Source organism: Haemaphysalis longicornis, unplaced genomic scaffold (genome assembly GCF_048455015.1).
Source record: "Haemaphysalis longicornis isolate Haplotype H1 unplaced genomic scaffold, Haemaphysalis longicornis Haplotype H1 scaffold_1, whole genome shotgun sequence".
NCBI classification, from domain to species: domain Eukaryota; kingdom Metazoa; phylum Arthropoda; class Arachnida; order Ixodida; family Ixodidae; genus Haemaphysalis; species Haemaphysalis longicornis.
This window is the reverse complement of record NW_027526203.1, coordinates 367,021,020-367,035,214: the sequence shown is the minus strand read 5'-3', so window position 1 is coordinate 367,035,214 and position 14,195 is coordinate 367,021,020. Positions and strand designations below refer to the sequence as shown.

At 46.8% G+C, this 14,195-nt stretch overlaps 1 protein-coding gene across 1 annotated transcript in view; it reads right to left on the bottom strand.

Annotated features, from left to right (window-relative positions):
* Positions 1-13,493, bottom strand: part of LOC144155058 (dopamine receptor 2-like) — a 401,831-nt gene extending 388,338 nt beyond the window's left edge. Inside the window, exon 1 of the mRNA XM_077686281.1 lies at positions 13,140-13,493. The gene's annotated coding sequence lies outside the window, so the exon portion shown is untranslated. The remainder of the gene's footprint in view (positions 1-13,139) is intronic.
* Between the last annotated feature and the right edge of the window lie 702 nt (positions 13,494-14,195).

The window sequence follows — 14,195 nt, the reverse complement described above, 5'->3', positions numbered from 1 at the left end:
TCAACTTCGCCTTATTTGAAAAAAATAAATAATAATCCTCATCATCTACAACAGCCAATTTAGGTCCACTGCAGGACGAAGGCCTCCCCCATTGACCTCCACCCCCTTCGGTCCCGCGCTGCCCGAGTCCATTCGTTAATTGCCTCGGAATTTTCTTCTTTCGTGTTCCCATCGAGTTATTGGCCTTCCCCTTCATCTAGCACCTTTTCTCGGTGTCCATTCTGTTGCCCTTGTGGTCCACCTGTTGTTAATTCGTCGTACTACGCGGCCAGCCCAAGTCCATTAATTTTTCGTAAAGTTAATTGATATCTTCTATTCCAGTTTGCTCCCTAATCCAGGTTTCTGGTTTTCTGTCATGATGTGTTACTCCTAACATTATTCTCTCCATGGCACGTTGGGCGGACCTAATTTTGCTCTCTAGTTGTTTAGTAAGGCGCCAAGTTTCCCCTCCGTATATCATCAACGGTAGGATGCATTGTTTTAATACCTTTCTTTTTGGTAATTAGCCTTTGGTAACTCGCTCAACCCCATTATGGTATCAAGGACGTTGTTGCCACAAGAAGAGACCTTAAACGCGAAAAAAAGTTCCAACTTCCCACTCTACAGCATCATCGGTGACGTAACAAGGAAATAATTTAAACAGTATTGCGGTTTGTTAACTCGTTGTTAGCATCCAAGCGGCGGAATAACACGGAAGAAGAGGTGCCAATACATCCCACAGTCGTGTCTCTTATTGGCGGATTTATGCAGTCTCTAGCACGACATAAGGTCAGGGTGAAAAAGTGACTGCCAGTAGTAGCAAACTTTCATAGGAGCAAAAGGAAAAAGGGAAAAAAAAGGTGGGTGTGCAGCGTCCCTATCCAAGGATGCCTCTTGACCGGGCAGACTCGATGGCCAGTGATACCAAGGTCCTCTGGCGGGCTGGATCCGGGCTGGTCAGCTCAGTCTCCGAATGCTCGGGTGTGGGGGGGAGGGTAGTCTGTTCGGGAGTGGGGACAGGAGTACACGAGGTGGGATGGGTTGAGTCGGGTGTTGCGGCGTCTGAGGTCGGGCGTGTTCGTGCGGGAAGGTGGGATCACTTCACCATCGGTGGAGAATTCCCGGCCGGGAATGCAGAGTTTCGACTACGTTTTGCTTATAATCTAGCCTAATTTTTTAAAGTTTACTTGAATATTGCACCACGCTTATTAAAAATGCAGCATTCTGAATGAAAAAAGAAAGATGTTTGATTTTGAGTTTTTTGGTTAATTTAAAGTACAAAACTTTTTTTACACTTCGCTAATATGTCAGCTCTGCACCGGTTCCACACCCTGATATATATATATATATATATATATATATATATATATATATATATATATATATATATATATATATATATATATATATATATATATATATATATATATATATATATATATATATATATATATATATATATATATATATATATATATATGGGCTTTATATATATATTCAGCAGCTTTACGCAGCACGTATGGCCGTGAACACCACCAGTCATTACCGCCAAAAACACGTTTGTTAAGTATATCAATAGAGCTTTTAAGGGATCTTTTTATGCGTCGTTGCAGAGTGTCGTTGGAACGCTGTGGAAGTTACAGCATGCTGGCTGAGGACGACGTACAACTGGCTTTTTTTTTAGTTTGAGGGTTATTTATTTAAACCAAAACAGATACACATACAATGTACACAGGGGCCCAACAATGTTGTCAAAGGGTCCCAACTTGCGCTTTTGTCGCCTGTTTCACAAATGTTGCTCCTCAGTATAGGGGCTCCATCTGTTGTGTTAGCAACACAGCTGTAAAATTTACAAGGCCTACGAGGGCAGTTACGATATTTAAATATGTACGTAGATGAACACGATGGTTCGTAAGTGTGCCGTGGGAAATGCTAATTAACGAAAAGTGTCGGCGTTGGCCAGGAGCAAACGATGCACGGACGACGCTTGCGCGTTACCGAAATGGTACAAAAGAATCTGACCAATATCAGGGATATCTGCTTTGTGACGCATCAGCGTGGCGATTTAATGTAAACGCGGAACAAGCTGGCTGAGACTCGAAATAAGCGCAGTTGAGCGGTGAGGCAAACCTTGCAGCGTTATTGTGGGCTGTTCGCAAAAAAATCATATTCGGCTCAGGCGTCACTGCACTGAGCACGCAAATTCACAGTTGCGCGAGTATGTTTCTTATCTCCAAAATATATTTCAGTACCTCTTAAATAGGAAGTTAAAAGCTAGTGATAGGTAGTAGTGTAATAACAAATTAAGCTTAGCACGCGTGTGCAATGCACTCAATAACAAAGGTTTGCACTGCAATACTTCATGCCATGAACAAAATGCAGCTCCCGGCCGCTTCGGCCAGTGTTAAGTGCACTAATAACGTTTATCAGGGCGTACGTCACAGGTGCGATTCACCAGATACAACGATGAAAAGTAAAGTAGTGAGTTCTTTGAGAATAGTTTTATTAGCAATCTTCAGAACACCATTTTAGTGACGTGAAATGCGAAACTGTGCTTGCAATGTGCGGAAGCAAACAGGGTTAATGTGCAAGCAAACAGGAGGTACATATTATGAAAGCTAAAGCTCGGCGCATTGACAGCTTGGTGGTTTGCATCATCACTGTATGTCTCTTTATGCCAAATGTCTCATGTGGTTTGCGATTCAATCGTAATCTTCAGCTGCGTTTGACATAATTATGAGCAATTCTCCTGTTTCCAGTAATAAGCACGAAGCAGTAGGTTACGGTGCAGCAATGGCTGATTGATTGAGTGATTGATTGATTGATTGATTGATTGATTGATTGATTGATTGATTGATTGATTGATTGATTGATTGATTGATTGATTGATTGATTGATTGATTGATTGTAGGGTTTAACGCGCCGACACAACGCAGGCGATGAGGCGCGCCGTAGTGGAGGGCTCCGGATTAATTTTGACCGCCTGGGGGTGTTTATCGTGCGCCAAAATCTCGTACACACGGGCGTTTTTGCCTTTCGCCTCCATTAGAAAAGCGGCCGCCGCGGCCGGGAATTGAACCCGTGCCCTCGTGCGCAGCAGAACAATGCCTTAGCCACTGAGCCACCGCGCGCGTCGGTGCAGCAATGGCCTTCCAAGATATTATATGTAACCTTTCGTTGCCCTTAATGAATATCATTTTTATTCTGATTCTTAAAGGTCAAAATATCTGGTATTAAGGCGAATGTACCGAGGTTGTGCCGTATGTATGAGTACCGGGTAGATTTGATACGCCACAAAAAGAGCAAGCGAGCGTCAAGTTCAATCACCGTTGCACGACGCGATCACAAAAAAAGGAACTTTTCATCGGAACTACACACGCAAACCACTAGAGTGCGTTAACATCGCCTCACTGCAACACAGTAGTAGGCGCGTGGCAGGCCGAACCGGAGGACTGCCTTATACAGCGGAAGGCCAAGGGCGTACTGCATGACGATGCAATCGGCACTCGAGATCTCGTGCGAGATTCACCACACAGCGGAAACTTGCACCAGCGGGCGACCCCGTTCAATCGGACGTATAAGTTGAGTTGAGCAAGTGACGACTTCCTTGAAACAATATGTGTAAACAGTTAGAGCGCGTTACTCGCTGGATGAGAGTGGGCGTATTTCCTTCCGCTATAGCGCCACTGACTCCAGTATTGTTTCTGGCGACGGCGACTGCGTTGCGGCGGATAGATAGAGCAAATGCGTCTCTGGGATGATGCAAAAAAAAAAAAAAAAAAACCCGTGGTGATGCAAATACATCCGGAGCCCTTTCTTCTCAGCACCCCCAAATTGTATTCAAAAACGAATAAAAACATCGAAATTCAATTTTCTTCGAAAGAATACGGCTCCGGTATAATATAGACCAGGACGCGAAGAGAGGAATGATGAGAAAGTGTGCTAACCTTCAACTGTTTCTTACCAGCAGAGTAGTTTCGGCCAAGTGGTAATGATTCCCTCGTCAGACCCCACGCGTTCTGGTTTATATTTAAAGTATTTACAAACGTGATTTATTTCAAGTGCGCACTAATGGTGCTTTGAGCGCGCGCGCCCGCACGCACAAACAAATGGTTCAAGATGAAGGAGTTTGTGTCTAACAAACATCCCTATATGGTGTAACTGAAGAAAAATCCACATTAGGCGCAGCTAATTAAAAATATTGCTTTCAAGAGGCTGAACCCGGTCCCGTTGGTCAAACAAGCTAATGCGATCTAAATGTCAGACTATTTATCAAGAGACATCGCCATGGTCAAAGCTATAGAAATCGAACGAAACGAAACGAATACGCCTAAAGCATGACTAGTGCCCTATCATTGAGGGTATACCAACAATGATGTGACGCAATGATGTGACGCGACGCAATGATGTGACCCTGCTTCTCGCACACATAAAACATCAGTGGGTTTAATTGTCTGCACAGTTGAAATCTGTAGCGCGTGCCTTATAACCGATTCCGTTCCTTATAACACTGTGAATTCGTTGTTTACATAACCACGCGCATGTGCCTTTTAATTTTTCCTGTGACGACGCACGATTTATAAAGGGGCCGGTAGACTATTACACCTCTGTAATTAAAGCTCTGTCACAGCCACCAAGCGTTTATTTTATTTATGCTAGGCATCGATCGATTCTGCTCTGCCGCGTTTCCTCGGAGTTGGCTCAGCGACGTTCAGCATCGGGAATGGCTCATTTTTCCAATGCTGTCAATGTCACCGACGGGGCTTTAGCTTCCGGCAGCCATCCGTCACCGGCCTCCTCGTGGTGGTTTTCCTAGCAGGTTCAGTCTTCTGGCATGTGCATCCTTCTTTGTGTAAGCCCCTCGCACATCAACCTTGCATCATTCTATTTGTTCACAATGTACACTCATGACCACACTGCTACCAGCGGAGTGAATCCGGAGAACACAGGCTGCAATCAGCGCGCCAGTAATGAGGCATGGAAATTCCAGGATATGCAGCAATGTCTACATTGCCTACTGTACCACCATAGGTCCCATCCTATCAACAGCTCACCATTCGCTAAATTCCTCGTCTTGGTAGCGGTTATTACTCGGAGGTTTCGGAGCGAAGCAGACCCACGCTTTGACAGACCCCTATTGACGTTTCATTTTATATACGTGTAAGGATATATAGTTTTCTTCTCTCGATAACAATGAATGGGGCTCCGTCCTGCACTTTCAGAAAAACACTTGCAGCTCTTCGTGGACGCAAAGCTGAGCACTAGCTTGACGAAGCACGTTCCCATCTGCAGAGAGTATACGCTTTTGATATCGGAATCCTTCGCACTGAAATCTTTCACAGTACTCGTAACGTGGCAAGATCCGTCACTGTTTTACCGGTACTTTTAAACGGCAATGCGCATTCACTGCGTCTATAAACACCTTCTCCCCCACAATGGGTGTCCATTACCAAGTCGTTCTGTGCCTTATCCATAAAGCGCTCTTAGATGGCCGGAATATACGAGCGTGGGAGGTCGTTACGCTCAGAGCAGCTTTTGCCTGTCGCCGACCGCGGTCTATTTTCGCCAACCCGGAAGCACTCTCGCCATGAAACGATGGACAAACGTCTACGCTCAATACTCCATCTCCGTTTTGCTGAATGGCGATTGGCCCGTGTTTTCAACTGTCGCATTATGGCGCATGTAATCGTCATCGGAGGTACTAAGCAACACCACCCTATTTAAAAGGCCTGTACACCGAATGATAAATGCACCACTCGTAGTCATATTCCGCCCTTCCGTCAGGTCATCACCTTTGAAAGCTGTTGGTATTTTAGACAGTGACCAACGGAAATCCGCAGCCGGCCTACTGCTGTGGCCCTTATCATTTGGTGCGCAGGCTTGTTTATCAAGGCGGTGTTGCACGAAGACGCTCGTATACGAGAATACAACCGCTGTTCGGGCAATCTTCGGAATCGATCGAGCGCCCTTTCACGGTTGCACACATTTATTTGGAACGGTGCTGAATAATGTCACCGCATGGAATTGATTTATTTGAAATCACATCGGCCAACGTTGGTGCGTATTGTCACTGGCCTCCCCACAACAAGGCATCGTTAGTGAACACAAAAAAGGAATGGAGGGAAAAAAAATTACGTGCACGGACGAGGAGGTGAAGGCGCAATAATGGCAGCCCCAAAATGCGCCCCTTCGCAAACAACAGGGTAGGGAAAGGCCAAATAAATTCAGGGCTAATTCGTCTTTCCAGGGAATGGGCAAGGAGCCACAATGTGATGACAGGTGCATTGGTAAACATCCAAGCGTGAACACGCTCCTGAGCAAAAAGTTTCTTACTTTAGAGGGTCACGGGTAATACGGCATTGCCTCTTCTGTGAAGGTTTCTTATCCCGCTTTCCGTTTCTTATTCTTATCCATTTCTTATCCGTTTCTTATTCTTAGCGGTTTCTTATCCCGCTGCTCGAAACACGCCTCTGAGGCCGTTTACTGTGGAGGGGGATGTCGCTGCTCGACGAAGTACCCATAATTCGTCTCTCCTAGGGAGCGGGTTTGCGCTCCCTCCGCTCGTTCCTGTCGCGAAGCAGCAGGGATAGCACGAGCGGCCCCTTGACACCACTCATCATTGTGCACCGTCGACTTGGTGAGAATAGCACCATGATGCTGAAGAAGACGCTGCGTAGCGGTGGAGTGGATGTACAGGCGTGCGAGCGAGTAACTTGGTACACGTCAGACATTGTGTTCAAGGAGAAAATTTCCGCCTCCAGAACCTGCACACTACTAGCATCAGTGAGATTCTAAAGAAATCTGCACCAGCATAACACCTCAACCGTCTTCAATGCTTTTTGGCCTCAGCCTGAACGCTACCAGGGCAAGGGGGGGGGGGGGGAGGGGGTGCAGACAAAGGGCCAGTGTTCAAAGGACAAAAGGTAAAGACAAAAGATGTAAGAGACGAGGTACGCTGGCATTTAAAACCAGCTCACGCTCGTGTGCTTGGGAGTATATTCCACTATTATGCAACGCATGCAAGGCAGGAGTTTGGATGAACACAAATGAAGAACCCTCGTAAAAGACGTATTTGGCGTTTTACGTGTGGCAGTATATGGTACCACTCGGACGATTCGCGCCGCATATGTATAAATCAGGGGCGCGTACCATCGGAAAAATGAATATGCAGGTGCTTTATGCCATCGGCGCGTGTCGGCACACAGCTCCGAAGGGGCGTTGCTAAGCAACGCATTTTTGTCGGAGTGGGAAGCCTCCCAATCGAGTTCATAGAGGGGAAGAATACCGCGCGAGCAAGAAAACGCGCTTGCTAGGCAACACCCAAGATAGCTTGTACGTGGTGCTGCAGGCGAGATCTTTCGAAGCGTATACAGCGTCTGCTACCCTGCATAAAGAAGCGGTGCTCCCCCCGGATCGAGCGCTACCACTAGCATTCATCTTACCGAAATAACTAAATTTTACGCGTGAGCGTATATGCCTTCACCTTGAAGATACGCTTAGCGGGTGTGGGAAGCTCAGGGATAAAAGTCGGCGCAGTGCCAATAAGGAGGTCAACGACGCAGCTCTCACGGCCGAATCATGCATGTAATTGTGCTGTCTTTAAGCAGAATAAAAAATAGAAGTAGTTGGACAAGCCATACGATGAAAAATGAGGTGCGATGAAAATTTAAAAAAAAAAAATGACGGAAGAAGTGAGAGAAAGTACGCTCATGCAAAATACATCTTCACTTCGTAGAACAACCCTTTGATTTTTTGCGGTTTTTACTGAAAGCAGCGTAATATGAGGATATCGGATCATATGCCTCTAGCGTAAGGAACGTCCACTACAGTGCACGTGGATGCGCGCATGAACCCCGTATACGTTCCATCCTACCAACGAAACTGCAGCTCGGCGCTTCTCCTCCGAGAGGATATGCGAGAGGACCTCCATTCTTCTTGGTTGCATAGAGAAACTCGTGTGTGTTCGTCCCAGCCTGTAGCGCCTTTCAGCTCGGCGAAATTTACCGCAACTCAATCTGTTTACGCTCGGGGTCAATATACTCCAACGTTTCCTCCCAAAACCATGCAAATATTTGAGGACTTTGTAGATGTGATTTCCGCAATGTGCAATCAATCGCCCCCTTTTGCAATCAATCGCTCTATACACTCCGACCATTGCTGCTGCCGCCCTCACTGCCTCATCGACGTAATGTCAAACTTCGCCATTTGAGGTTGTGGTGGAGGACGCTTTGTTACGAGGCGCGTACAAACAGATTTTTTTGCTGGAGCGAGGCATACATTTTCTATAGAAGCATTCGGTAAATGTACACGGCGTTATGATGCGAAAAACGCAAGTGCTCAAGCTTAAAAATGTACCGTAAGAATCAGCGCTAATACGCAGGGAGGATAAACAAGACAGCAATACAGCAAAAAAGTAACGAGCCGTGGCTCAGCGAAGCGCGTAGCTGCAAAATAAAGATAGAAGTTGAGAACTTACGTACTGTATACAGCGGTGCTCCTGACTCCGCCTATAACCAACGCAAGAGTGGCCTCCACATGATGTCTTAAAGGACTATTTCTCATACGTACTTCCGTGCTCGCTGAAACCGACCTTTATGCTGCTGGAACAGAGAATCCGCGGCCGTGTCTCCGTGTCATACTTTTATTGCCCTGCTGACCCCACGATTAAACTTTTACCGTGCGTAGAATGCGAAGGTCTGTGCCGAAGACCCTTCGCATTCAGTAAGCGCAAAAAGAGGACATAGATATCAAGTGAATGTCAATTTTGACACGCGGTTGGAGCAAAACATTCGAAAGTCGGGAGTAGCTGTGAGTCACAGTGTTAGCCTGATACATAGTGGTCAGGGAAAGATAAAACGTGTAGCTGAAATCGCTTTTGTAATTAACACAGAGAAACCATTAGCGTGGATTAATTTTCACTTACACTTTGGCTAAATAAAATTGGTTTTCTAATACCAAATATAAGCTATTAGCGCGATTTCAGTTTAATTATAATTGTTTAGGGATAATCGGTTTTGTACAAGCAAAAATCTCATCTCGAAACAGACTTAGGTGCCCCGACGAATTTCTCTCCTCTAGGTACTATTTTGTTCACATTTAAAGCCCATCGAAAGCCATGTGTCGCGTGGCGTAGACGCAGGGTGATGGTTAAGCCGCTTGTCTGTCACCGCGCGTACTTGGATTCTATTGCTGTACCTGCCAGGACTCTCTATAGGAGGATGACCTCGCGACAGATTTTATGGCGAAAGCCTTAGATCTATAGGATTAGAAGGCTCGAACAGGCGGCTAAAGGTTATCAGGAAGTCTTACGAGGGCGCATCGTATTTCATTGGGATTGTGGACTTGCAGAAAATATGTTACAGATATGAGTGCATATATATATATATATATATATATATATATATATATATATATATATATATATATATATATATATATATATATATATATCAGATAAAATATCAATCAAATGTCGGATCAGATGCTAGAGAAACATAAAAGATCAGATCATATATTCTGGGCGTGAATGGTTGCTGCAATTTATATGATACATCGAGGTATTTGTGACCGCGGCGATTTCCGTGCTCGAATCCCGATTCTTCCATGTGCGCGCTTGCGTGAGCGTGTGCGCGTGCGTGCGTGCGCGTGCATGCGCGTGCGTGCGCACGTTATCTTTCGGCAGAAACTCTTGTTCGGATAAACTTAAACCACCAGAAAGGGGTGCTATATCTTATAACGTCGGTCAGTCACGCAAAGAACCATTCTAAGATTCTGAGTAGCATTCCCGTCGTGTACTGCCGAAGCCATCTTCAGAGGCTTTTACCCGCATGCGGGAGTGCGCAGACAATTTAGCAACGATATGAAAAATAACATATATTAGCCGGCTGTACAAATTTCACTCAGACCCGTCGTGGTGGTTCAGTGGCTAAGGCGCTGTGCTACTGAACGCAAGGACGCGCATTCGATCCCGGCTGCGACAGCCGCTCCTCTGAGGGAGGCGAAAAACGAAAACCCCGTGTGTCAAGATTTCAGAGCACGTTCAACGGCCACAGGTGGTAGAAATTAATCCCAGTACTCCGCTAGAGCGGGCCCCATAGCATAGGCTCGCTTGAAACCCACAACATTTGAAACAAAAATTTCAACCAACTCAGGGCCCACTGATTCCGAAACCTTACTCCTCTGGTGGTAAGTAGGTATGATTTTATGGGCTTTCGTACAAATGTTTCAGGCTGTCATAGTCGATGAGGCAGAAGCAAAGATTATGATTATTTCTCCATTTTTTATTTGCTGAAAAATACATGGTCAAAAAAAAAAAGCAGGCAGTTCCTAAATTAGTGTGAAGTTCAACTGGTGCGTAAGTTAAACAGGAATGGACGGGAGTGGAATGCCAGGCGCTACGAATGGAGGCTTGATTTCTCTATAGCTTGGTTCCACGTTTGCAGGTTTGCTGAAGCTGCAAGCCCCCTTTTCAGCTTGCATACAGATTTGTATGATTGATTGATTTGAGGGTTAACGCGCCGACGCTACACAGGCGATGAGGAGCGCCGTTGTAGAGGGCTCCAGATTAAGTTAGACCACCTGAGGATCTTTAACGTGCGCTGAAATCTCGGACGTAGGGGCGTTTTCGCTTTTCGCCTCCATCAGAAAAGCGGCCGCCGCGCCGGGAATCAAACCCGCGTCCTTGGGCTCAGCAGCAAGGTTGCATACAGCCGACAATATTATTGCGGAAAGGGCAATTGCCATAATTTTATGACGTATATAGTTGATGTCACGTTTCGCAGCGATTTCAACCTATCCGTATAAAAAATTTTCTTCGTTTACGAAAAATGTTTGTAACTTCCGCTTCTCTTTCTCGCTCGCTCTCGTTCTTCTTTGATGACGCACTCATGTTTGCAGATGCCTCATTTTGTTAAATTGTACAATGCAAGTGGTAGGGGAGCTCACCGCGTTATTGCCTTCCCGGTATAGCTCGACAAAATCTTATCAAACGATGAGAAAGACAGGATTGGACTACATTTGGAGTCCCCAAAGCGAACTTTCGTGGTGGCGCATCCTTCGCCGCGCCTATGTAAACGTGGAAAGACAAACAGCAGAAATGCTCGGCATTCCAGAGGCTGCGCTTATTTTCGTTGTGAATTCTTGATCTTCCCATTAGCCATATGCAGACCGTTCTCCAGGTCCGCCTCCGGAGGAACAAACAAGGGTCACCCGTGATCTCTCAGTAGCTAACAGTCAGGCTACATTCAAACCGGTGGCCGGTTGATGGCTCGGGGCTCGGGAGCGGTGGCTAGAATAGCAGCGATGGAAAGCAAACACAGCTTTTCGGATGGACCGTTGAAATCGAATTACGCTCAATCAATGGGGAAGTTCCGTCGTGTGCCGCCGAGGACTTCGTTGCAGTCCTTATGTCAGATCCCGTACAGGGTTCCAGGACTGAAGCATTCTGGGTCTCGCGTGGGAACAACCTCGCTTTGAAGGTCGCTGGGCGCGCACAGACACACTGAGATATAATACTGACCCGTATCTGGGCTCCTACTCTGAAAGAAAAAAAGTTCTGTAAGAGCCTGCAGACGATCAGGCTGACCTTTGTTCACGTTGTCGCGCGCTCCTTGACACGCAATAGGCGAGTCGCGGCTGCGGGTCTTGCGAGCGTAGCTTCTCCACCGGCAACCTTGACGTGCTTGGCTTCACAGGCGTCACGCGCGAAGGTAGCGGCGTAATTAGCGCCGCAATTAAGAGAGGCAACTTCATTGCATGAATCGAGGACTGAGCTGCTTTTGTCGGTTAATGCACACATGACCCCTGAGCACATCACTTTATCTGCTGTGCACTGCAGCTGCAGTGAAGTGGCGGCATTTATCCTTTTCTTCTTTTTGCTTCCCGCCAGCGTAATGAGTTCGACGGTATTGCGGGTGAGCACTTAGGCATGCATCAATCGTTTGCGTATAAGGAAGGCCTAGGGGCTCTTGTCTGCTATGCCTTTTTTTTTCTTTTTGCACTGCATGACGTACCTATTGTTGCGTCACCATGCAACGTGCAACCCTCCCTAGTGAGGGTGAAAAAACAAACAGTTATTTGCTCCAACAAGTGTGTCAGACTCTTCGGGACCTACTGCACGCGAAGAACCGGTTATTCACCTACGTGCGTCATGTTTCAATCGGCTACCCCAGAAGCACGATTACTATTCACTGTTTAAACATAGCATTGCTCAGCAATTGCCAATATAACCACTGGCAACAAAAAAATGGAGTCTCGCTGAAAAACTCTTAAGGAAGAAATCGCAGGTTATTTCGCAATTCTTCAGTCGTAAAACACTTGTTTTATATTAACAGAAAGCTTACCTAGATATAGAGCATTAATTCATCCCTTGATTTGTAAACTTCTGCTGCTCCTTTTTGCCGTCACTTCTTATTGTTGTGGCGTTTTAAACATTAGAGTGACAGTTACCCTTCTTTTAAGCATGTTTATGCCTGTTTCATATTCAACTAGGACAATGCGTTTGAACGTACCCGCGAACAAACTTTTAGGATACAAGAGAAAGTTTTAAAACCCCGCAAACTTGTAACAAGAGTGGCATCTCAGATATATCCCGTACATATCCCGTACAGTTCCTTCAAGGGAAATTTTATTCAAAGCACTTAAGTGACACTGACGTGGAAACAAAATTTTCTAGCAGTGAGCGCATCCATTCTCATAAAGCCCAAAGTCTCGGTATCTTTCGTTCTCATAACGGGACTTTCAGCTTTATTGAGAGGACCTGAGGGTTAATCACCTGACCGTGAACAGACGGCGTCAAGGGATAGCGTAACCGCTTGGACGAGTTTGCACCATCTCACAACGCGAAAATAACGACGGATAGAACGGAATACCCGACACCGTTCGCACAACTAGTGCTTCATCTCGTCTTGTGTTTATGTCAGTTCAACCTCCTTCGTCCGAGTTATGGTTTCGTGCAAAAGCTCACTTGTTAGTGAATTCTATGGCACCCTCTCGCGAAAGTTTCGTTCAATCAGCGAAGAAATGAATGTTTCATAACTTCGCATAATGCCACGAGAACAACACGGTCAGCAAATGTCTAAGTAAGGGTTCGCCATCCCTTTGACAAGTGACCTGCTTCGTCTCGCCAGATTGGTTGCCACGAGGGAAGGTCAGCGGCTTACCTTGGCGAGGGTTGACGCGCTGATCACTGGCCGCCGCCGCTTTCCGGTTTTGCCTTCTTGGACGCGGTAAGCAGGCGGGAGAGGAGATGCAAGGAAATATATGGGGAAACGGGAAAGTTTTACAGGGAAAAAAAAAAGCTTAGCCGCCTACAAGTGTTCGCCTTCTCCGATCTTCAAAGCCGACGCGCACTTTTCCCTGCTACTTGTTCGGAGTCCGCCCTAAGGTCGCGGGACGCGCTTTCGGGCGCAGAAAACTTTTCTCGCGCGGTATCGCGCTCCGGGCGGTTTGGGGGGAAAGGGCACCTATTGATTGCGGCTGGGAGTCCGGACGGCGCGCACAGGCCGACCGATCGGGCCGAGCATTCGAGCAGCGATGACGGGGCCCAGCCGCCCTCGGCGCGCTAGCGGACGTGGCCGCAGGCAGCGCCCTCCCGGGGTGCCCGTCGCAGCCTGGCGCACAAGCCGCCCACGCGCTCTTCCATCGGGCGTATCGAAGGGTACGAAACAGCGACACCACCGAAGACGAGCAATCGTTGCCGTACCCCGACTTGCAGAGTTTTTCGCGCAAGGCAGCAGCCAGAAAAGGCGATATTCACAACGACCAGAACTCACGCGCTGCTTTGTTCCGTGTGTGAAGCAACCAGCAAGGTCCAGAAGACCAAAACCGGCAGCAAACAGATCTTTATCTCGGCGAAGCCGTAGCTATATTCATAGGATTTCAAAATTCATACTTTTGAGGTTTAATGCACTGCAGAAACAACTGGGCTTTGAGGCGCGCCGTTGTAGGGACTCCGGGTTAATTTTGACCCATGGGGATCTTTAACCTGCGCCTAAATTTCGACACACGGGTGTTTTCGCATTTCGCCTGCATCTGAAAAGGAGCCACCGCGGCTGGGATTGAACCCGGGTCATTGGGTTCAGCAGAACAACGCCCTGGCCACTGAGTCATAACATTCCTGTTCATCTCTATAGGATAAGGTTACGCTTCTGAAGAATACGCGCCACCTGAAGTTTTTGGGATTAAGTTTGCGTGAACCTGGGTGAGGATAAGTAACT